The sequence below is a fragment of the Erinaceus europaeus genome, chromosome 6 (genome assembly GCF_950295315.1).
Source record: "Erinaceus europaeus chromosome 6, mEriEur2.1, whole genome shotgun sequence".
NCBI classification, from domain to species: domain Eukaryota; kingdom Metazoa; phylum Chordata; class Mammalia; order Eulipotyphla; family Erinaceidae; genus Erinaceus; species Erinaceus europaeus.
This window is the reverse complement of record NC_080167.1, coordinates 69,518,266-69,536,310: the sequence shown is the minus strand read 5'-3', so window position 1 is coordinate 69,536,310 and position 18,045 is coordinate 69,518,266. Positions and strand designations below refer to the sequence as shown.

Genomic DNA, 18,045 nt, shown 5'->3' with positions numbered 1-18,045 from the left:
TTTGTTTCCTAGTCTGTCCCTTTCTTCCTCTGCTCAGAAGTGGTCTGCTGATATGAGCTGGTCACCTGCCATTGAATCAGGGACTTTACTGTATTTGACTATATTTGAGGCAAAATCCAATTTGAGCCAGAAACTTCTTCTGCTAGATAATGAAAGACAACGTGCAGTCTATATGTTGGGAATGATACAGAACTTTTAAAAACTCTTTATTTATTTATTTGTTTTACTGACACAAGGGTTGTTGCTGGCATTTGGTGCTGACACTATGAATCCACCATTCCTGGTGGCCATTTTGACTTTTTTTTTTAAATTTATTTTTGTATTACAGAATTACATGTCAAAAGGGGTTTGAATCCACACCATTCCCACCACCAGAGTTCTGAATCTTCACTCTCCTCACTGCAATCCACCACAGTTCCCTTACGGTTGTAGACATGGGCCAACAATCACCTCTCCAACTATCTGTCCACATTTATATGTAATTGCCCCCCGCCCCTGATTCAATCCTGTCTTCCCCTCTATGACACTCACAACATCGTAGCTACCTCCACATGTCCCTCTCCTTTTCCTTCTCTCTCTCTGGGTGCTGATGGAGCTGGAGTGCAGTCCTCTTATCTTCATCCTATCACCTCTCCCCCGCTGGGGGTACGGATCAAGGTTGTTTTTGGGGTACAGAAGAAGGTAGGAGTTCTGGATTCTGTAATTGCTACTCTGTTGAACATGGGCATTGACAGGTCGATCCACTCCCCCAGCCTGTTTCTATCTTTCCCTAGTGGACCAGAGCTCTGGAGATTCAAGGGTCCAGGGCACATTGGTGAGGTTGACTGCCCAGGGAAGTTGGGATCGAGTCATGGTAGCATCTGTAACTTGGTGTCTGGACGGTGGCATGACCTAAGTTGAGACAAGATGGTTAATGAACAGGAACCAAAAAGTAGTACTGGAGAAGATAAGATTAGGGATTTTCGGGTAGAAGAAAGCCAGGAAAACCATTTTAGGCATGTTCCTGGGGGCACTCAACTGTGGGAGCTTTGCTTGAGTTTGTTAGCTAGCTTGAAATTACATAAGAATATTGTCTAAGTTGGGTTAGGGCAGAGAGTAGCTTCTGTTCTTGAAAAAAAAAAATCTGTGGCTAAAATTAACTACCTATGCCATCCACCACACACACACACACACACACACACACACACACACACACACACACACACATATTTATGGCACCAGAGCCTGTGTGACCTCTAAGTCTCTATTGGTCTGAGCTTATAGCTCATGGTCACATCTGAGGAACATTGCAGGCTGCATTCATTTCAGGACCAGTCTTTTTTGAGTGGCAGGGCAGGATACTCCCAGCTTCCCTTGGGAGACTGGGGCTATCCCTACCGTCATTGTTTTATGGTGAGGACAAGGTCCTGGGAGGGCCCACAAGATGCAGTTCCTTATGGAAGCGACCGGTTGTGGTGGAGAGAGGGACTATTTTTTTTTAAATATTTACTTATTCCCTTTTGTTGCCCTTATTTTTTTATTGTTGCAGTTATTATTGTTATTATTGATGTCATCATTGCTGGATAGGACAGAGAGAAATGGAGAGAGGAGGGGAAGACAGAGAGGGGGAAAGATAGACACCTGTAGACCTGCTTCATCTTTAAAAGTCGAGGCCCATCATATGGGAATTACACAGATTTCTCACAGGAACCCACAAATAGCCAGGACCATCTGAAAGCTGATCCCAGCCAGACCAACCATGTCAACCTTGGGGCTCTGCACTGAGCCAGAGACCACGCCCCTATTTTCGTGTAAGCCAATGACAAAGGAGAGTCAACTGTGTCAATACAATCTGACCAATCACAAGCAGTGAGGGGTGGAACTAAAGAAGACCTTAAATGTCTCCAAATGCCTGACTCGCAGCCTCTTCTTATTATGCCTTTTAAAAACACCCATTGCAGGGTGCACCTGCTCGAGCTGGTTCAGCGCACGTGTTACAATGCACAAGGACTCAGGTTTAAACCCCTGGTGCCTGTCTGCAGGGGGAAGACTTCACAAGTGGTGAAGCAGTGCTGCAGGTGTTTTTCTGTCTCTGTCTCCCCCTTCCTCTCAATTTCTGGCTATCTATCCAATAAATAAGTAAAGATAAAAATTTTAAAAAATCCTCACTCTTGCTTGGGGTGTACTATTTCTTAAATAAACAATCTTTTTCCGATATATATTTTTTGAAATTTTTATTATCTTTATTTCTTGGATAGAGAGACACCTGCAGCCCTGCCTCACCACTTGCAAAGCTTAGCCCCTGCAGATGGGGACCAGGGGATCGAACCTGGGGCCTTGTGCATTGTAACATGTGCAGTCAACCAGGTGCGCCACCACCCGGCCGCCAGATAGATTATTTTTCAACACACCGCATATCCTTGGGCTCACTGTTCTTGTATTTGCGAACCACTTCCTAACAGAAAGCAACAACCTGGAATGTCAAAAGGGGATCTGAAGGTATCTGGTGACACTGTTTATTATAAACATGTCAGCAACCGTAAAAAAAAAAAAAAACAAAACACTACGACGTTTTGTTGCAGATAGATCAGATAAGTATGAACAACTGCTGTTATAGCCAAGCCTTTTCCACCCATGGGCATAACCCCTTCAGTTTGTCTTTCTGGTTAAAACTTACTCTCCCATAGCAATACCCCCCCCCCCCCCGACTGCATTTGTCTTTAAACACACCCACGTCATAGTAATGCCATAGAATTTCAGTCTTTCGGATGTTCTAGAAATCATCGAGTGTCGGGATGCCTCTTGCAAGGAAGGAAGCATCTTGGATGGGTGCAGAGTCTGCTCCAGAGCCGTTTCCTGTTGATGCAAAGCGACAACTTGTTGGATGTGGACACCTTTTCCTGAAATTCAGAGTCGGCTTCCGTGGGTGCCAAGTTCTTCTATTCTGAAGACCTTTCATGTCACTGTCACCATTTTCTAATTAAACATTCCCAATGGACACAAAATAGACAAAAAAAAAAAGAGAGAGAGAGAGAAAGAAATGTTTCCACGGGGCTGTCCAAAGACAGGTAGGTACCCTAGACTACCAGGCCAACTAACTCCTCAGTGGCAACATTGATTCTAGAATTTTTCTCAGGAGGATGAAACAGAAGGGCATGAACATACAATTATTATAAGATTTAGATGCAACCCTATTGACAGGCTCAAGTGAGAACCTGAAAGTACTGGAGGAGAAACACCAGGGGCAACAACTTGATTAACTGCACTCAAAGAAGTCAGGGTTCCACAGAAATAACTGTGTGTGTGTGACAATGCAGATTTTCTCTTTCTGCACAACGGAAAATAAATTGCCTGCATTGTGCCCGTCATCCATCTCGAGTGGAATTCCTCTGGCTGGCGGGAATACCGCAAGTAGGACTGCCTGGCCCCTGAGAAAACGATGAAGTAGTTAAAGTTTATTTTCTCTACCATCTCACCTTCCCTTGAGTGTGACTTCCTGTAGCCATTGCTCAGGCTCCTTCCTTTGTCCTGTTCCCAAGGGTATTCTTGCTGTCAGTTAATAATAGCTTTCAGTGCAGGTTACTCTTTGCAGAGTTTTTGCATTTTAATAGGGCCCCCAGGGACTGAAATGCCTCCAGAACCAAGAGTGAATCTCTAAAGGTGGCAGTTTAGGTGTAAGTGACAGGCCCTGTGGGAGATTTTTCTGGGGAGGGTTTTTACCCTGGCCTCCGCCTTCCCATCCGTGGACTTGGTGTGGCTGGCCCTACAAAAAAAGACAACAGGCATGTGAACGGACCGTCAAGGAAATTCTGAATTTGACTGAGAAAGGGAAGCCTGAAACTCACTCTTTTCCTCTGTTTTCCACACGATGATGACTGGACATGGGATGGAAATGCTTAGCCATCTCTGTGTCCCAGGTCTTATCCCATTGCTGAAGGAAGCACTCACATCAACACTTTGTAGAACCTCAGGATTAATTCTTAGCTGCAGGCCTGAAATGATAATAAACTTCCTACTGAACGGGAACTTCCGTGTGTATTTTGGAGGGAGAAAAAAAAAAAAAAAAGCAATGAAGCCAGGATATTCTTCTCACCATTGTCCCGCACTAGAGGATGTCAGATTCCTGCACTTAATCTGGACTTCCCTATGGCTTTTTACCCCTCCTCCCCCCTTTCCTTGCTAAGTAAACACTGCAGCTTCATCCATTATTTAACTATCAGAGACTGTCAGGATTTTCTGGCTGTGGAACTTGGGAGTTCTTACAGTTCTTTCAAAATGTGGAAAAATGTATTTGCAAAACTGCTGCAAAGGGAAATGAAGAGAGATATCAATCCCTACAATATAATTAATCCTTGCGAGCATCTCCCCCAGAGGGCTAACTTAAGTTTTTCCTTTAGTAATGGGAATTTAGTTTGCTTTCTTTCTTTCTTTCTCTTTTAAGGTGTGAGGGATGGGGGGGAACTGATTATTCACACTTAACTACCTGTGGCAAGTGCTCTGGAAGAGAGAAATTGTTGTAAACAGGTCTGGGGCACAGAGGAAGGAAAGGCTCTGAAAATGTGCCCCAGGAGAAAGAGCACAGAGCTGTGTATGACTCTATCTTAAGAGCTATAAACACACAGCCCTCCCCACTGACCAAGAGTTAAAAATTCTTACTTTTACAGCTCTTGGAAAACTTTCTACGGTGTTTTTTCCATGTTGAATGTTCCAGTTTAAGGTCTTCCTTTAGAATAGTTTTCTAGGTCGACCATTGCAGGTAGAAGAATACTGGAAGAAGATTATAACAATCTTGGGTATGCAGCTCTCTATTTTATTGTCTTTGTCTTGGTAAGCAGGAGTGGTGACTTCCATACTCGGAAGTAAGGAGAACAAGCCTCACCAGAAAATAAGTACAAAAGTCAGAGTGTCAAGGATAGGTGTTGGGATTGGGAGTGCATGGTATCCGAATGCTGAAGAGACTATTCTGGTGAGCTTCGTCACAATCTGCATCAGAGAAACTAGAATATACACCGTTAAATCGGTGGAAAGTGAAATGGATGTGTAGACTCTTCTCTCTCATTCTCTCCCTCCACCTTTCTAGCTGTATCTCTTGACTGAAATAAATAAATTATTTTTTAAAAAAATGGATGTGCAGCCTGGATTGGAACATAAAGAAAAAGAAACAAATATATTCTCCCCCCCCTTTTTTTTTAAATTTTGTTAACATTTTTTATTGGGTTGTTGGAATTTTTTTTTTGAATACAGAAACGATACATCACGACTTACCTGACAACCGAATGTTTTATGTTAGTAGTGAAAATTCCTTACTGTAAGAAGAAAATGGCTCAACTGATTTAAAAAAAAAAAAAAGCCAGGTCAAATAAGTGAGAAGTCCTCAAGCACGCTAAAAATAGATTCTCCAGGAAGGACCATGATCGGTTCTGGAGAGCAGTTTCTGAGATGCCTGGGAAGAGATGTTTCTAGAGTCTTGGGCAAGATTATGAAGAGGGTGGGCCTGGGGGAGAAAGGGAAGACAGGGCTGGACCAGGGTGACTGCCTCAAATGGGCTGTCAGGTGAATCACTGGCTGGCTGTCCTCACAGGTTTATTATTATTATTATTATATGAGCCAGTGGCAGGATAGATGTGGCAGGGCCACATCTAGAAGTAGCACTCTTGGCCAGGCTGAAATAACCAGCATCTTCCATCATGCTTTCTTCCATTTTTCTTTATCTCTTTCTTTCTCTTTCTTTCTTTCTTTCTTTCTTCCTTCCTTCCTTCCTTCCTTCCTTCCTTCCTTCCTTCCTTTCTTTACTCTTTCTTTCTTTTCTTTTTTCTAAACCTTAGAGCTTTATTGAGTAATGGTTAACAGCATAGTCTTTTTGGTTTGCTTGTTTGTTTTTGTTATTGTCTTTCACCACTCCGGTCACCAAAGGTCTGTGTCCCCATTCCCCCCCCCCCACACACACACACTCCAGAGAGAACCACTTTAGTTTTCCTGCAGTCTTAGAGGTAGACTGTTTTCTTCACATTCGTATATTTGATTCTCTACATGAGTGACGCCGTTCTGTAGCTGTCCTTCACCCCCTGACTTGCCTCACTGAGCATCATCTTCTCCAGTTCCACCCACTGTATCCGCAAGGACACAATCTCATCTTTATTATTATTACTGAGTATATGTCATATATATATATATATATATATATATATATATATATATATATATATATATAAAATCCAGTCATCTCTTGAAGGGCATTTTGGCTGCTTCCTAGTTTTGCTACTGTAAATAAAGTCACTATGAACATGGAGGTGCTCACATGCTTTTGAATCAATCTTTTGGGTAAATGCCTGGGATTGGAATTGCTGGATCCTAAGGTATTCATTTCCTTTTTTTTCTTTTCTTTTCTTTTTCAGCTCTGGTTTATGCTGGTACAGAGAACTGAACCTGGGACTTTGGAGCCTCAGGCATGAGAGTCTCTTTGCATAGCCATCATGCTGTCTCCCCCAGCCCTGGTATTTACTTCCATTTGTATTTGTTTAAGGATTCTCCATGATGCTCTCCATAATGGCCTCACCTTCATTTTGCATCCCCTGAAGAAGCTTGGACATGTTGGGGCAGGACAAACATCTTAGAACTGGCTAGTTTGAATAATCCCAGCTGGCATCGCAGCAAAAGGGACATCCCCAATTGCTTGGCACCCAGCCCTGGGTTGACTGAGGGCAGGTGTGAGTTAGATAAGAGAGGTGGCTGGGAGTTGTAGACTCAGGATTGATGGGCTTATATAGGAAAGGCATGTTCACGGGCAATTTTGTTTTTCATTATCTTAAGAATTCGTTAGTATCTCTACAGTGAGACAGTCCCCCTTCCAAATGTCGAAACAGCATACAAAATAGAAAATTAAAAATTGGGCTGGGGGTAGCTAGCATAATGGTTATTCATGCCTGAGGCTCCACAATCTCAGGCTCAGTCCCTTGCACCTCTAACAACGAGAGCTGAGCAGTGCTCTGGTAAAAAAGAAAAAGAAAATTAAAAATCTGACTAATACATTAGAGTATGGTCTGCAGTTCCAGGGGTAAGAAGCAGAAGCCATGGGGAGAAGTTTGGGAGACACAGATTTTGGGAGGGGGACAGAAATCCTTCTATGAAATAGAGCTATCTAAACGTGGAACAGATGCCTTTGTCTCACAGAGAATGCCTGAATCCAGATGTATTCAGAGATGGCATGACCAGGTCACACAATTCTATTACTCTGTATAGTTGCCTGGTTTGCCCAGGAAAGGAATTATATGGCAACTGTTTCTATTGATCCTTTCCTCCTTAATGTCTCAGGGCTAGAACTAATTAATATATATATACTAAACTAAAATTTAGCAATGGGAATAAATAGCAGTGTATGTGTGTGTGTGTGTGTGTGTGTGTGTGTGTGTGTATGAGTGTGTGCATAGTTGTAATAACTAGGGCTGTGACGGGAAGGATTGGAAGCAGGCCATTGGACAAAGAAGCCTTATTTTAGTGCCAGTTAAGTGGAAGCCAAGAGGCCAGACGCCTTAGTTAAAAACAACGGGCTGACCTTGAGTTCTCTTGAGAAACTAGGGATTATAAGATTTGTATTGGCAAGGACTTTCTATGAAGTCATTCTTTCACTAGTAATTTATTACTAGAGCCCTTGTTTTGCCCTGCCCAGTGGGGACTTAACTGTGTGTCAGGAGCATCTTTGGAACCTGGTTATTTCTTAGCTATCATCTTCAATCTCACTCCCGTCAAATTTAGAAGATCCTACTATACAGTAAGACTATCAAGCATCCCTTTGCTTAACATGAAGGTGGCTGTTGTGTCATGCTACACAGACACCTTGTGACTTCTCCTCTCCCTGACTCCATGATGGCATTTTCTGTGGCACTACTGTAAGATCTCTGCTCCTTGGCGGCTGTTGTGTCATGCTACACAGACACCTTGTGACTTCTCCTCTCCCTGACTCCATGATGGCATTTTCTGTGGCACTACTGTAAGATCTCTGCTCCTTGGCGGCTGTTGTGTCATGCTACACAGACACCTTGTGACTTCTCCTCTCCCTGACTCCATAATGGCATTTTCTGTGGCACTACTGTAAGATCTCTGCTCCTTGGCTTGGGTACACTTTGTTGGCAGTAAACGGTCTGGTTTCTCCCCCCTTGCTTTTTTTCCTAGGGGCTTTTTATTCATATTAAGGCAAGTAGCATTATCTTTGTAACCAAAGCAGCCAAGACTCGGACTTGATAAACTACTTCACTTGTTTTTAGCATGTGTACAGCGCAGAATATACCCAGCCTCCACACCCCCTGGAGGAAGCTTTGTATTGCAGTGTCTTTCCTACAAAAAAAAAAAAAAAAAAAAAAAAACCACCTGAAAAAAGCTTGGACTCGGATTACTGACTCTCAGAAATTGAGTAACGGGAAAACTAAGGTTACTTGTGTACCTGATTGTGCTTTCTTGAAGAGTCAGTACCGGGGCGAGGAGCCTCAGGAGCTTCCGGGCAGCAATGCTGTAAGTGTGGACTGCACGTGAGCCAAGGACAGAAGCCAGTGACTGTCATCCTTTGGCTTCCCCTTCCAATTAAGACTATTTTGTTTTTATTTTCCCCTCCAAGGTTATCACTGGGGCTCGGTGCTGTCACTATGAATCCACTACTCCTGGAGGTCATTTTTTATAAGATCGGACACAGAGAAATTGACAGAGGAAGGGGAGATAGAAAGGGGAGGGAGAGAAAGACAGACACCTGCAGACCTACTTCACCACTTGCGAAGTGATCCCCCTTTCAGGTGGGGGGCCGGGGGCTCCAACCCGGGTCCTTGCACGGTCCTTGCGCTTCATACTATGTGGCTTTAGTGTGTGTTACTGCCAGGCCCCCCTAAGAAGGCTTTTATTTTTCTTTCTTTCTTTCTGGTGTGAGTGTGAATAAAAGTAAAGAAGTAAAAATACATTAAACACATGCAAATACTTAGATTTTTATTTTATTTAAGTGTGGTTTTCTGTCCTAAGATTAATACTCCCTTTCTTTGGTTAGAACAGTTCCTCCCTCGAGCCCCTGGCTCCCCACCTGCAGGGGACTCGCTTCATAGGTGGTGAAGCAGGTCTGCAGGTGTCTGTCTTTCTCTCCCCCTCTCTGTCTTTCCCTCCTCTCTCACTTTCTCTCTGTCCTATCCAACAACAACAACAATAATAACTACAACAATAAAACAAGGGCAGCAAAAGACTAAATACACTTAAAAAATTATATAAAAAAAGAACAGTCTCTTCCTTCTTGCCACCAGAGTTACCTTTAGGGCTCAGTGCATACTCCACTATTTTTGGTGGCCATTATTATTATTATTATTATCTTAATATATTTGATTCTATCTTATTTCTTACATTGTTTTTTTTTTTTTTCCTCCTCCAGGGTTATTGCTGGGCTCGGTGCCTGCACCATGAATCCACCGCTCCTGGAGGCCATTTTTCCCCCCTTTTGGTGCCCTTGTTGTAGCTTCGTTGTGGTTATTATTATTATTGCCCTTGTTGACGCAATTCGTTGTTGGATAGGACAGAGAGAAATGGAGAGAGGAGGGGAAGACAGAGAAGGGGAGAGAAAGATAGACACCTGCAGACCTGCTTCACCGCCTGTGAAGCGACTCCCCTGCAGGTGGGGAGCCGGGGGCTCGAACCGGGATCCTTACGCCGGTCCCTGCGCTTTGCGCCACATGCGCTTAACCCACTGCGCCACCGCCCGACCCCCCTTACATTGTTTTTTAATTGAGCAGTGACAGAAAGAAATGGAGAGGGGGAGAGAGGAACACCTGCAGCCCTGTTTCACCACTCAGGAAGCTTCTCCCCTGCAGGTGAGGACTACGGGCTTGAACCTGGTCCTTGTGCACTGTAATGTGTAATTTTTTTTGATAGAGGGTGAGGGATGAGAAAGAGATAGAAGGGGAGTAAGAGGGGGACAGGTGGTGGTACACCCGGTGAAGCACACATAATACTAAGCACAAGGACCTGGGTTCGAGCCCCCAGCTCTTCACTTGCAAGAAAGATGCTTCACAAGCAGCAAAGCAGGTCTGCAGATGTCTTTCTCTCTGTTCAGCTCCCCCTGCCCTCTCAATTTCTTTCATTAAAAAATTATTTATTTATTTATATATTCCCTTTTGTTGCTCTTGTTGTTTTGTTGTTGTAGTTTGTTGCTGAGGACTTATTCTGATGCAGTCTCCGCCCCCAGGTTTTTCTATGCCCCGCTAAATCCTAGAGTGCCCCCTTTCAACCAATCCTGGCTCCGCCCCCAGGTTTTTCTATGCCCCGCTAAATCCTAGAGTGCCCCCTTTCAACCAATCCTGGCCCTACACGGCACCCCTGGTTGTCGCCCAATAAAAAGCCCCCTCACCCCTCCCCTCTCTCTCTCTGGGCTCTCGGCTCTCCCTCTCTGAGGTCTTGCTCCCTGCTCTCCCCCCTGTGGTTGGCCATTGCCGGCTGGCTCCACGTGGTCTGAACCAAACCTCCCCCCCCCATCCTATAATAAAGATTTGTGTACCCCTTTGCTCTGGACATCCGCTCTCTTCTCCGTGGTGCAGCCCGACACCAGACCGCCGCAACAACAGTAGTTATTATTGATGTCGTTGTTGTTGGATAGGACAGAGAGAAATGGAGAGAGGAGGAGAAAACAGAGAGAGGGAGAGAAAGACAGACACCTGCAGACCTGCTTCACCGCCTGTGAAGCGACTCCCCTGCAGGTGGGGAGCCGGGGATTCTTACGCTGGTCCTTGTGCTTTGTGCCACCTGCGCTTAACCCGCTGTGCTACCGCCCAGCCCCCTCAATTTTTATTCTGTCCTATCCATTAAATTAAAAAAAAAAAAAAAAGGAAAAGAAGAAAAAATGGCCACCCGAAGTGGTGGATTCTTAGTGCTGGCACTGAGCCCCAGGAGTAACCCCGGAGAGCAGGAGAAACCCCTGCAACACTGCTTCACCATTCAGGAAGCTCCCCCCTCCTGCCCCAGGTGCGGCCTTAAAGCCAGGTTGTGCCAGCTCTTAATGTAATTAGAAAATGTACTTTGACATTGAAAATTCTGTTTGTGATTTGCACCTTCTTCGCTGTTACCATTCGTCTGAGTTCAGGAGGCTTTTTCACTTTGGGTTTTTTCAGGATGGGTAATGTGGAGGTCGTTTGAGAATCCTAGACTGCAAGACTCAGCAACTTCAAACTCTTATCCAGTGCTAGGAAACATTTAGTAAGAGTTCAAACATTTAGTATTTTATTTATTTTAGGATTTAGTAAGAGTTCAAGCACTTAGATTTTTGTTTTGTTTTTCTTGCTTCCAGGGTTATCACTAGAGCTCGGTGCCTGCACTACAAATCCACTGTTCCTGGAAGCCATTTTTTTCCATTTTGTTGTTATTGTTGTTGTTATTGCTGTTATTGTTATTGGATAAGGCAGAGGGAAATAAAGAGGGGGGAAGACAGAGAGGGAGAGAGAAAGATAAGACACCTGCAGACCTGCTTCACTGCCTGTGAAGTGACACTCCTGCAGGTGGGGAGCCGGGGGCTCGAACCGGGATCCTTATGCCGGTCGGTCTTTGTGCTTTGAGCCATCTGACCTGCTGTGCTACCACCTGGCCCCCAAACACTTAGTATTTTAAACATTTAGTAAGAGATTTTCCCATGTGATTTCCACTATAGCTATATGAAGATGAACGTTGAGGAGTATGAGTGTGTGCTATTTTGCACATGAGGGTGTTGTAACATGCGTAGGGTATTTTGCATATGTCTATATGGTGTGTGTGACACACACTTTTGAGGGGGGATCTAGGTAGACTAGTGAGACAGTTAGCAAAGTGATTAAACACATAGACTTTATGTTTTCCTATTTGTTTATGAAAGAGAGAGAGAGAAAGAGAGCGAATAAGAGAAAACTAGAGAATCACTTTGGCACATGCAATGCTGGAGATCAAACTGGAGACTTCAGACAGAGAAACCATTGCCTTAGCCACTGCAGCCTCCCAGGATACAAGAACACAGGTTTTAAATCAGATAAATGTTGGACACAAGGCCAGGGGAGATAGCATAACAGTTACGCAAAAAGGCTTTGATGCCTGAGGCAGCGCAGGTCACAGATTCAATCTCTCTATTTTTTAAATTTTTTTAACCAGAGCACTGCTCAGCTCTGGCTTATGGTGGTACAAGGGGTTGAACCTGGGACTTTTGAGCCTCAGGCATCAAAGCCTTTTTGTGTAACCATTATGCTATCTACCCCCACCCCCAGATTCAATCTCTAGCACCATCATAAACCAGAACTGAGCAGTGCTCTAGTAAAAACAAATAAATAAAAGGAATTCCAATTTGGATATGAGTATCTCATAACAACTGTGAAATAGATCTATAAAAGTACCTATCTCTAAGGCTTTTAAGGATCAGGATTATCAGGGCATATCAGGTACTCAGGGTAATTAGTTAATGACTGAAACATCAAAACCAGCCACATCTACATGATGAAATGGAAATGCTGCTCTTCTTGATCAAGACTCATCATTCTTCTTCTAGCATTTGCCCTTCTTCCGTAGCCAGTCAACAGCGTCAGGTTGAGCCTGATGTAAAGTTTCGAGACCTCCTTTGAATCTGGAGAGGTGGCAGTCGTTGACTATGTGGGTCATAGTCTGTCTGGAGCCGCAGGGGCAGTTCGGGTCGTCTCTGGCTCCTCAGCGATGGAACATAGCGGCGCACCGGCCATGGCCTGTTCGATAGCGATTGAGGAGGGCCCAATCATAACGTGCTAGGTCAAAGCCGGGTTGACGCTTGCAGGGGTCTGTGATGAGGTGTTTGTTCTTTACCTCAGCTGACTACCAACTCTGTTTCCAAGAGTCTGGAACAGAGAAGTTCAGTCTAGGCGTAGGGGACCAGATTGGATGACGAGACGTCAAGCGTTGGACAGGGTGGGCGAAGATATCCGCGTATATTGGCAGGTCCGGTCGAGCGTAGACGTGGGAAATGAACTTAGATGATGCTGCATCCCGACGAATATCTGGTGGGGCGATGTTGCTAAGAACTGGCAGCCATGGAACCGGGGTGGAACGGATGGTTCCAGAAATTATCCTCATGGAGGAGTATAATTTGGAATCGACCAAGTGGACATGGGGGCTACGGAGCCATACTGGGGCACAGTATTCTGCAGTGGAATAGCATAATGCCAGAGATGATGATCCTAGTGTAGAAGCGCTCGCGCCCCATGAGGAGCTGGCCAGTCTTGCAATGATGCTATTCCTCGCGCCCACCTTTGCTGCAGTTTTTATGAGATGTTCGTGAAATGACAGGGTGTGATTGAGAGTAACGCCAAGATAGACTGGCTGGGCTTCATGCCGGATTCTCGTATTGCCAAGCTGCACATTAAGCTCACGCGAGGCCGAGGCATGGTGTAGATGGAAAACAGATGATACCGTTTTAGCAGTGCTAGGGATTAGTCGCCATTTTTTACAGTAATCAGATATCAGAGACATGTCTTTCGTGAGTGTTTCCTCGAGGATGTCGAACTTGGATGCCTGAGTTGCACAGCAGATGTCATCGGCGTAGATGAACTTCCTTGAAGAAGTTTCTGGGAGGTCATTGATTTAAATATTAAATAGCGTAGGAGCCAGAACAGAGCCCTGGGGGAGGCCACTTGAGACAAGTCTCCATCTGCTAGACTTGTCACCCAGATGCACCCGGACTTATCATCATCCCAACCGTCACTATCTCCTTCACTATCTGAAAATGCCAAAGAGTTTTGAAATCTTTTAGACTCTGCTCTCTTCAGCTTTCTCTTTTACTAGATATCCATAGTATCAGTAACCAATTAAGGAGGATTGTTTACATAGATCCATGTTGGGAAAAAACACTTGGCTTCATACTTTGTTTCATTTGCTAAGCTAACCTGTGTTATTAACATAGAATGATGCCTTTTCTCTTTTCTCACTGTAAGGATGCACAACTGAATATGTTATTGTAGTGAATGTTAGAATAAGGACAAATGCACAAGGGGCCAATTTAGTAGGAGCTCTTAATCATGGCTTCCTGTGAGTCGGCCTCTGCTGGAAATATATAATTACTGATTAGCAATTGTAGATGACTGAACTCTGGAAAGCTGAAAGTACACCAAATAGAAATCAGTCCCTGAGCTCTTTTTGATATAGATTTTAAGAAATTGAAGTCACTTTGGGAATAATCTTGCTTTATATTTCTCTCTCTGTACTTGTCTGTTCTCGTGACTTCACTATCTTCAACCAGCACATCATGATGCACAACTACTTTCTCCCCACTGGCTGGAACTAATATTTACTGCCCAGTGTCAGGTGTTTTTTGGTGGCAGCTGTTGAAAGTCAGGTTACAACATGACTACACAGTCATTTAAAAATTTTCCAATGTGTTTATAATCATATGATACATTTTCCTATATATATATATTTTTGTGTGTGTGTGTGGTAAAAGTCACAGAATGTTAGATTTGTAGGTATAAGATATTGAACACTCACGGTCGATTTGGAAATGTCTTGCTCAAGGTATTACACAGACGTGCTGCTGTGTGAATTCGTCGTGTAGTGAATGTGATAGTCAGATGCTAATTGGAATTTAGTTGAGTGGGAAGAGCATGAGAAAACCAGAAGTGACTCTATGAGTAGCTGCTTTTTAGGCTATAGACTTCCTGGGAGCCTCAGTTTCCTCATTTTAAAAATCAGGAGTTTGGGGGCTGGGTAGTGGCACACCTGCTTGAGCACATACATTATAGTGTACAAGAATCTGGTGTAAGCCCCGCAAACCCCCTGCCCCCTGCCCCATCAGGAGTTTAGACACTAGGTAATCTCTACACGTAATGATCTTTAAATACACCATGACTGGCCTCTGGAATTTTTCAAGTGTTTCTAAGTTGTATATAGATGTGGTGTTTAGTTTGTGGCTCCTGTTTCCCTCCCTCTTTCCCTTCTCTTTCTTTCCTTTCTTCTTCTTTCCTTCCTTCCTTCCTCCTTCCCTAACTCCCTCTCTCCACTCCTCCTTCCTTCCTCTTTTTCTCCATTCTTTTCTTCCAACACATCAATTGAGTGTGTCAAGTCTTTCTGAGATTAAGTGGTACATAGAACCTCTTAAAGAAATATCTTCACATACAATTTATAGAGCAGATATTTAAAAATTATAGAAATAAAACAATTGTATGTTTATTAAGAGGACAACATAGCGTGTGAGAATTTATCATAAGGGACAAGGATTTGTTCTAGGATAGAGCTATGAAACCACTAATAAAATACTAGAGCACAGCTCCACGCTGATTTATGCTGCGGGGAATTGAATCCGGGACTTTGGAGCCTCAGGCATGGGAGTCTCTCTGCATAACCATTAGGCTATCTGCCCCCACACAATGAACATAGTGGATGCACATGTTTTTCAGACTCTTTGAATAAGTACTCTTCGGTGCATTACTGGATCATATAGTATTTCTTCTTTCGTTTTCCCCAAAACCATCATCTTGTCTTCTATTAGTACCTGCACCAGTTTATAGTCCTGTCAGTAGTTTGTGAATGTTCCTTTTCCTGTGTCTTCACCAACACTTGGTGTATCTCGTCTTTTTGATAACAAAAGATCTCTTCTCTTTTCATGTCTAAGCAAGTTTTAATTGAATGTCTTTATTATTTTCCTGTTTCCAAATGTTCTCATTCTTTTAAAATGGAAGTTATTCATTTATCTTATAAGGCAAACAAAAATACCTATTTTAAAGTTTTGTCAGATGGTTCAACAAACTTGATTTTCTCTGAGGCACACTCATGTTTTGACTATTGATTTTTTTTTTTTTTTTTTGGCTGTCTTTCTCAGTATTAGATTTCCTCCTCTGTTTTGGAATTTTGCTTTGCAGGCTTACTTTAAGTGAGATTTCTTTTGTTTTTGTTTTTTCTGTTTCCTTTGTGCTTACCCCTCCTGGGCCAGTGGTTTTTTGAATAATTTATTTCTTTATTGGGGAATTAATGTTTTACATTCAACAGTAAATACAATAGTTTGCACATGCATTACATTCCCCAGATTCCCATTTAACAATACAACCCCCACTATGTCATTCATCATCTTTCATGGACCTTTATTCTCCCCACCCACCCCAGAGTCTTTTACTTTGGTGCAATACTCCAATTCCATTTCAGGTTCGACTTGTGTTTTCTTTTCTAATCTTGTTTTTCAACTTCGGCCTGAGTTTTTGTGGTTACCTTTGCCCAGTTGCTCAGGACTTCCTGCCATAAACCCGGCGCTGCATCCTAGGATTTCTGTGGTATAGGGAACATTGTGGACGGTTTTCTGCCTTGATTAAAAACTGCATTTCTATTGTCTTTGTGGCCTATTAAAAATTTTCGTGCCTCCCCACCAATGTCCTGGAATGGTTACAGTTTTTTTTATATATATACATAGAGCCAGAAAGAGAGAGAGACAAAGTGAGAGACACCAGCAACCAAGCTTCCTTCAATGCAGTGGGGACCAGGCTCAAACCTGGTTGGTGCATATGACGGTCCACGTGAACTATTAATATTTTGCCAGCCTATTATAGCTTTTAGCTTCTTTAATGGGTGAGTGTTGGTTAAAGATGCTCACATGCTAGCCTGGATTTCTGCTCTTCAGGAAAATAATTTTTTTCTCTTTAAAATATATATTCCTCCTATAAATGGGAACCATTTCTATTGATTGATTGATTGATTGATTGCCTCTGGGGTTATCGCTGGGGCGCAGTGCCTGCATTACATATCCACTGTACCTGGAGGCTGTTTTTTCCTTTTTGTTGCCCGTGTTATTATTGTTATTATTGTTGTTATTGTTGTCAGGACAGAGAGAACTTGAGAGAGGAGGGGAAGACAGAGACAGCGGAGAGAAAGACACCCGCAGACCTGCTTCACCGCTTGTTGTGAAGCGACCCTCCTGCAGCTGGGGAGCTGAGGGCCCCATCCCAGCCAGGTCCTTGAGCTTCCGTGCCATGTGCACTTAATCCGCTGTGGTACTGCCCGGACCCCATAATCTCTATTTTTCAAGTATTAAATTTTTTTTCCTCTTAATGACAGAGAGACAGATATAGAGAGACCAGAGCACGGCTGAGCTCTGGCTGATGGTGGTACTGGGGATTGAACCTGGGACCTCAGAGCCTCAGGCAGGAGAGTTTTTTGGTTTTGCTTATTATTATTATTTTCCAGAGCCCTGCTCAGCTCTGGCTGCTGGTGGTGCTGGGGATTGAACCTGGGTCCTCAGAGCCTCAGGCAGGAGAGTCTTTTGCAGAACCATGATGCTGTCTCCCCAGCCCTGAGAAAAATACTCACCCTCTTTACCCTGTTGGCACTAAACTACAGACTCCCACAGCTTGCTTACAAAACTGGAGTCCATGGATATGTGTTTGTCTTTTTCTTTTGTTTCCGGATCATAAAAACTATTTTTTAAAAAAAGGAATATATTAGGAAAAATAGGAAATATTCTTTCCAGATAGGAAAGAACTGGGCTATTCTGGCCTTCAAGTCAGCGCTCGGGCATCCACCTTCACGCACGTGGCCTGCTGTTGACACACACGTCCCGACGTGCACGCGCACGTTCTGTCATGCGCACGCTTTGCCGTGTGCACGTGCACGTTTTGACGTGCGCACGTACGTCTTGACGTGTCGCTGACGTCACGCCGCTCCCGGAAGTGGGCGCCTACTGCGACCCGGAGCGTCCCCCGGTTCAGGCGCCTACCGAGTCGGGTGTGAGGACTTGGAGGAAACAGCTTCTATTGCATCCGAATGTCGCGCCCCGCCTTTGCTTGCGGTTCAGGTCAGCTGGTCGCCGGGGCTGGAGACCCCGCTGGTCACCCGGAGTCTTGGGGTCCCCGGGCACCTGCGGTTGTTCTGGACGACCGTCCCCTCCCTGCCCCCCAAACCCCAAAGCCGGAGGGGATGGGGCCATCTGTGGACACGAGGCCTGGAGTAGGGCAGGCGGGCGGCTCCCGGGGGCTGGGGGTCCCACCTGCAGCTGCCCACCTGGGGCGGCCAGAAGGAGCTCCCCGGACTCAGCCTGGGTGCGGGGCAGCTGCTCACCGAGAAGGACCTGCTGCTCACGTGATCAGACTG

At 44.3% G+C, this 18,045-nt stretch overlaps 1 long non-coding RNA gene across 2 annotated transcripts; it reads right to left on the bottom strand.

The window, feature by feature from the left end:
- Positions 1–3,414: 3,414 nt before the first annotated feature.
- Positions 3,415–17,503, bottom strand: LOC107522570 (uncharacterized). Of its 2 annotated transcripts, none has more exons than XR_009550346.1 (5): positions 17,478–17,503; positions 17,266–17,372; positions 4,636–4,962; positions 3,825–3,971; positions 3,415–3,742 (listed from the first exon to the last, which is right to left on the bottom strand). It is a non-coding gene; the product is annotated as an uncharacterized LOC107522570 (long non-coding RNA). The 2 variants fall into 2 exon arrangements; XR_001601534.2 differs by having other exon boundaries at positions 17,488–17,503.
- Between the last annotated feature and the right edge of the window lie 542 nt (positions 17,504–18,045).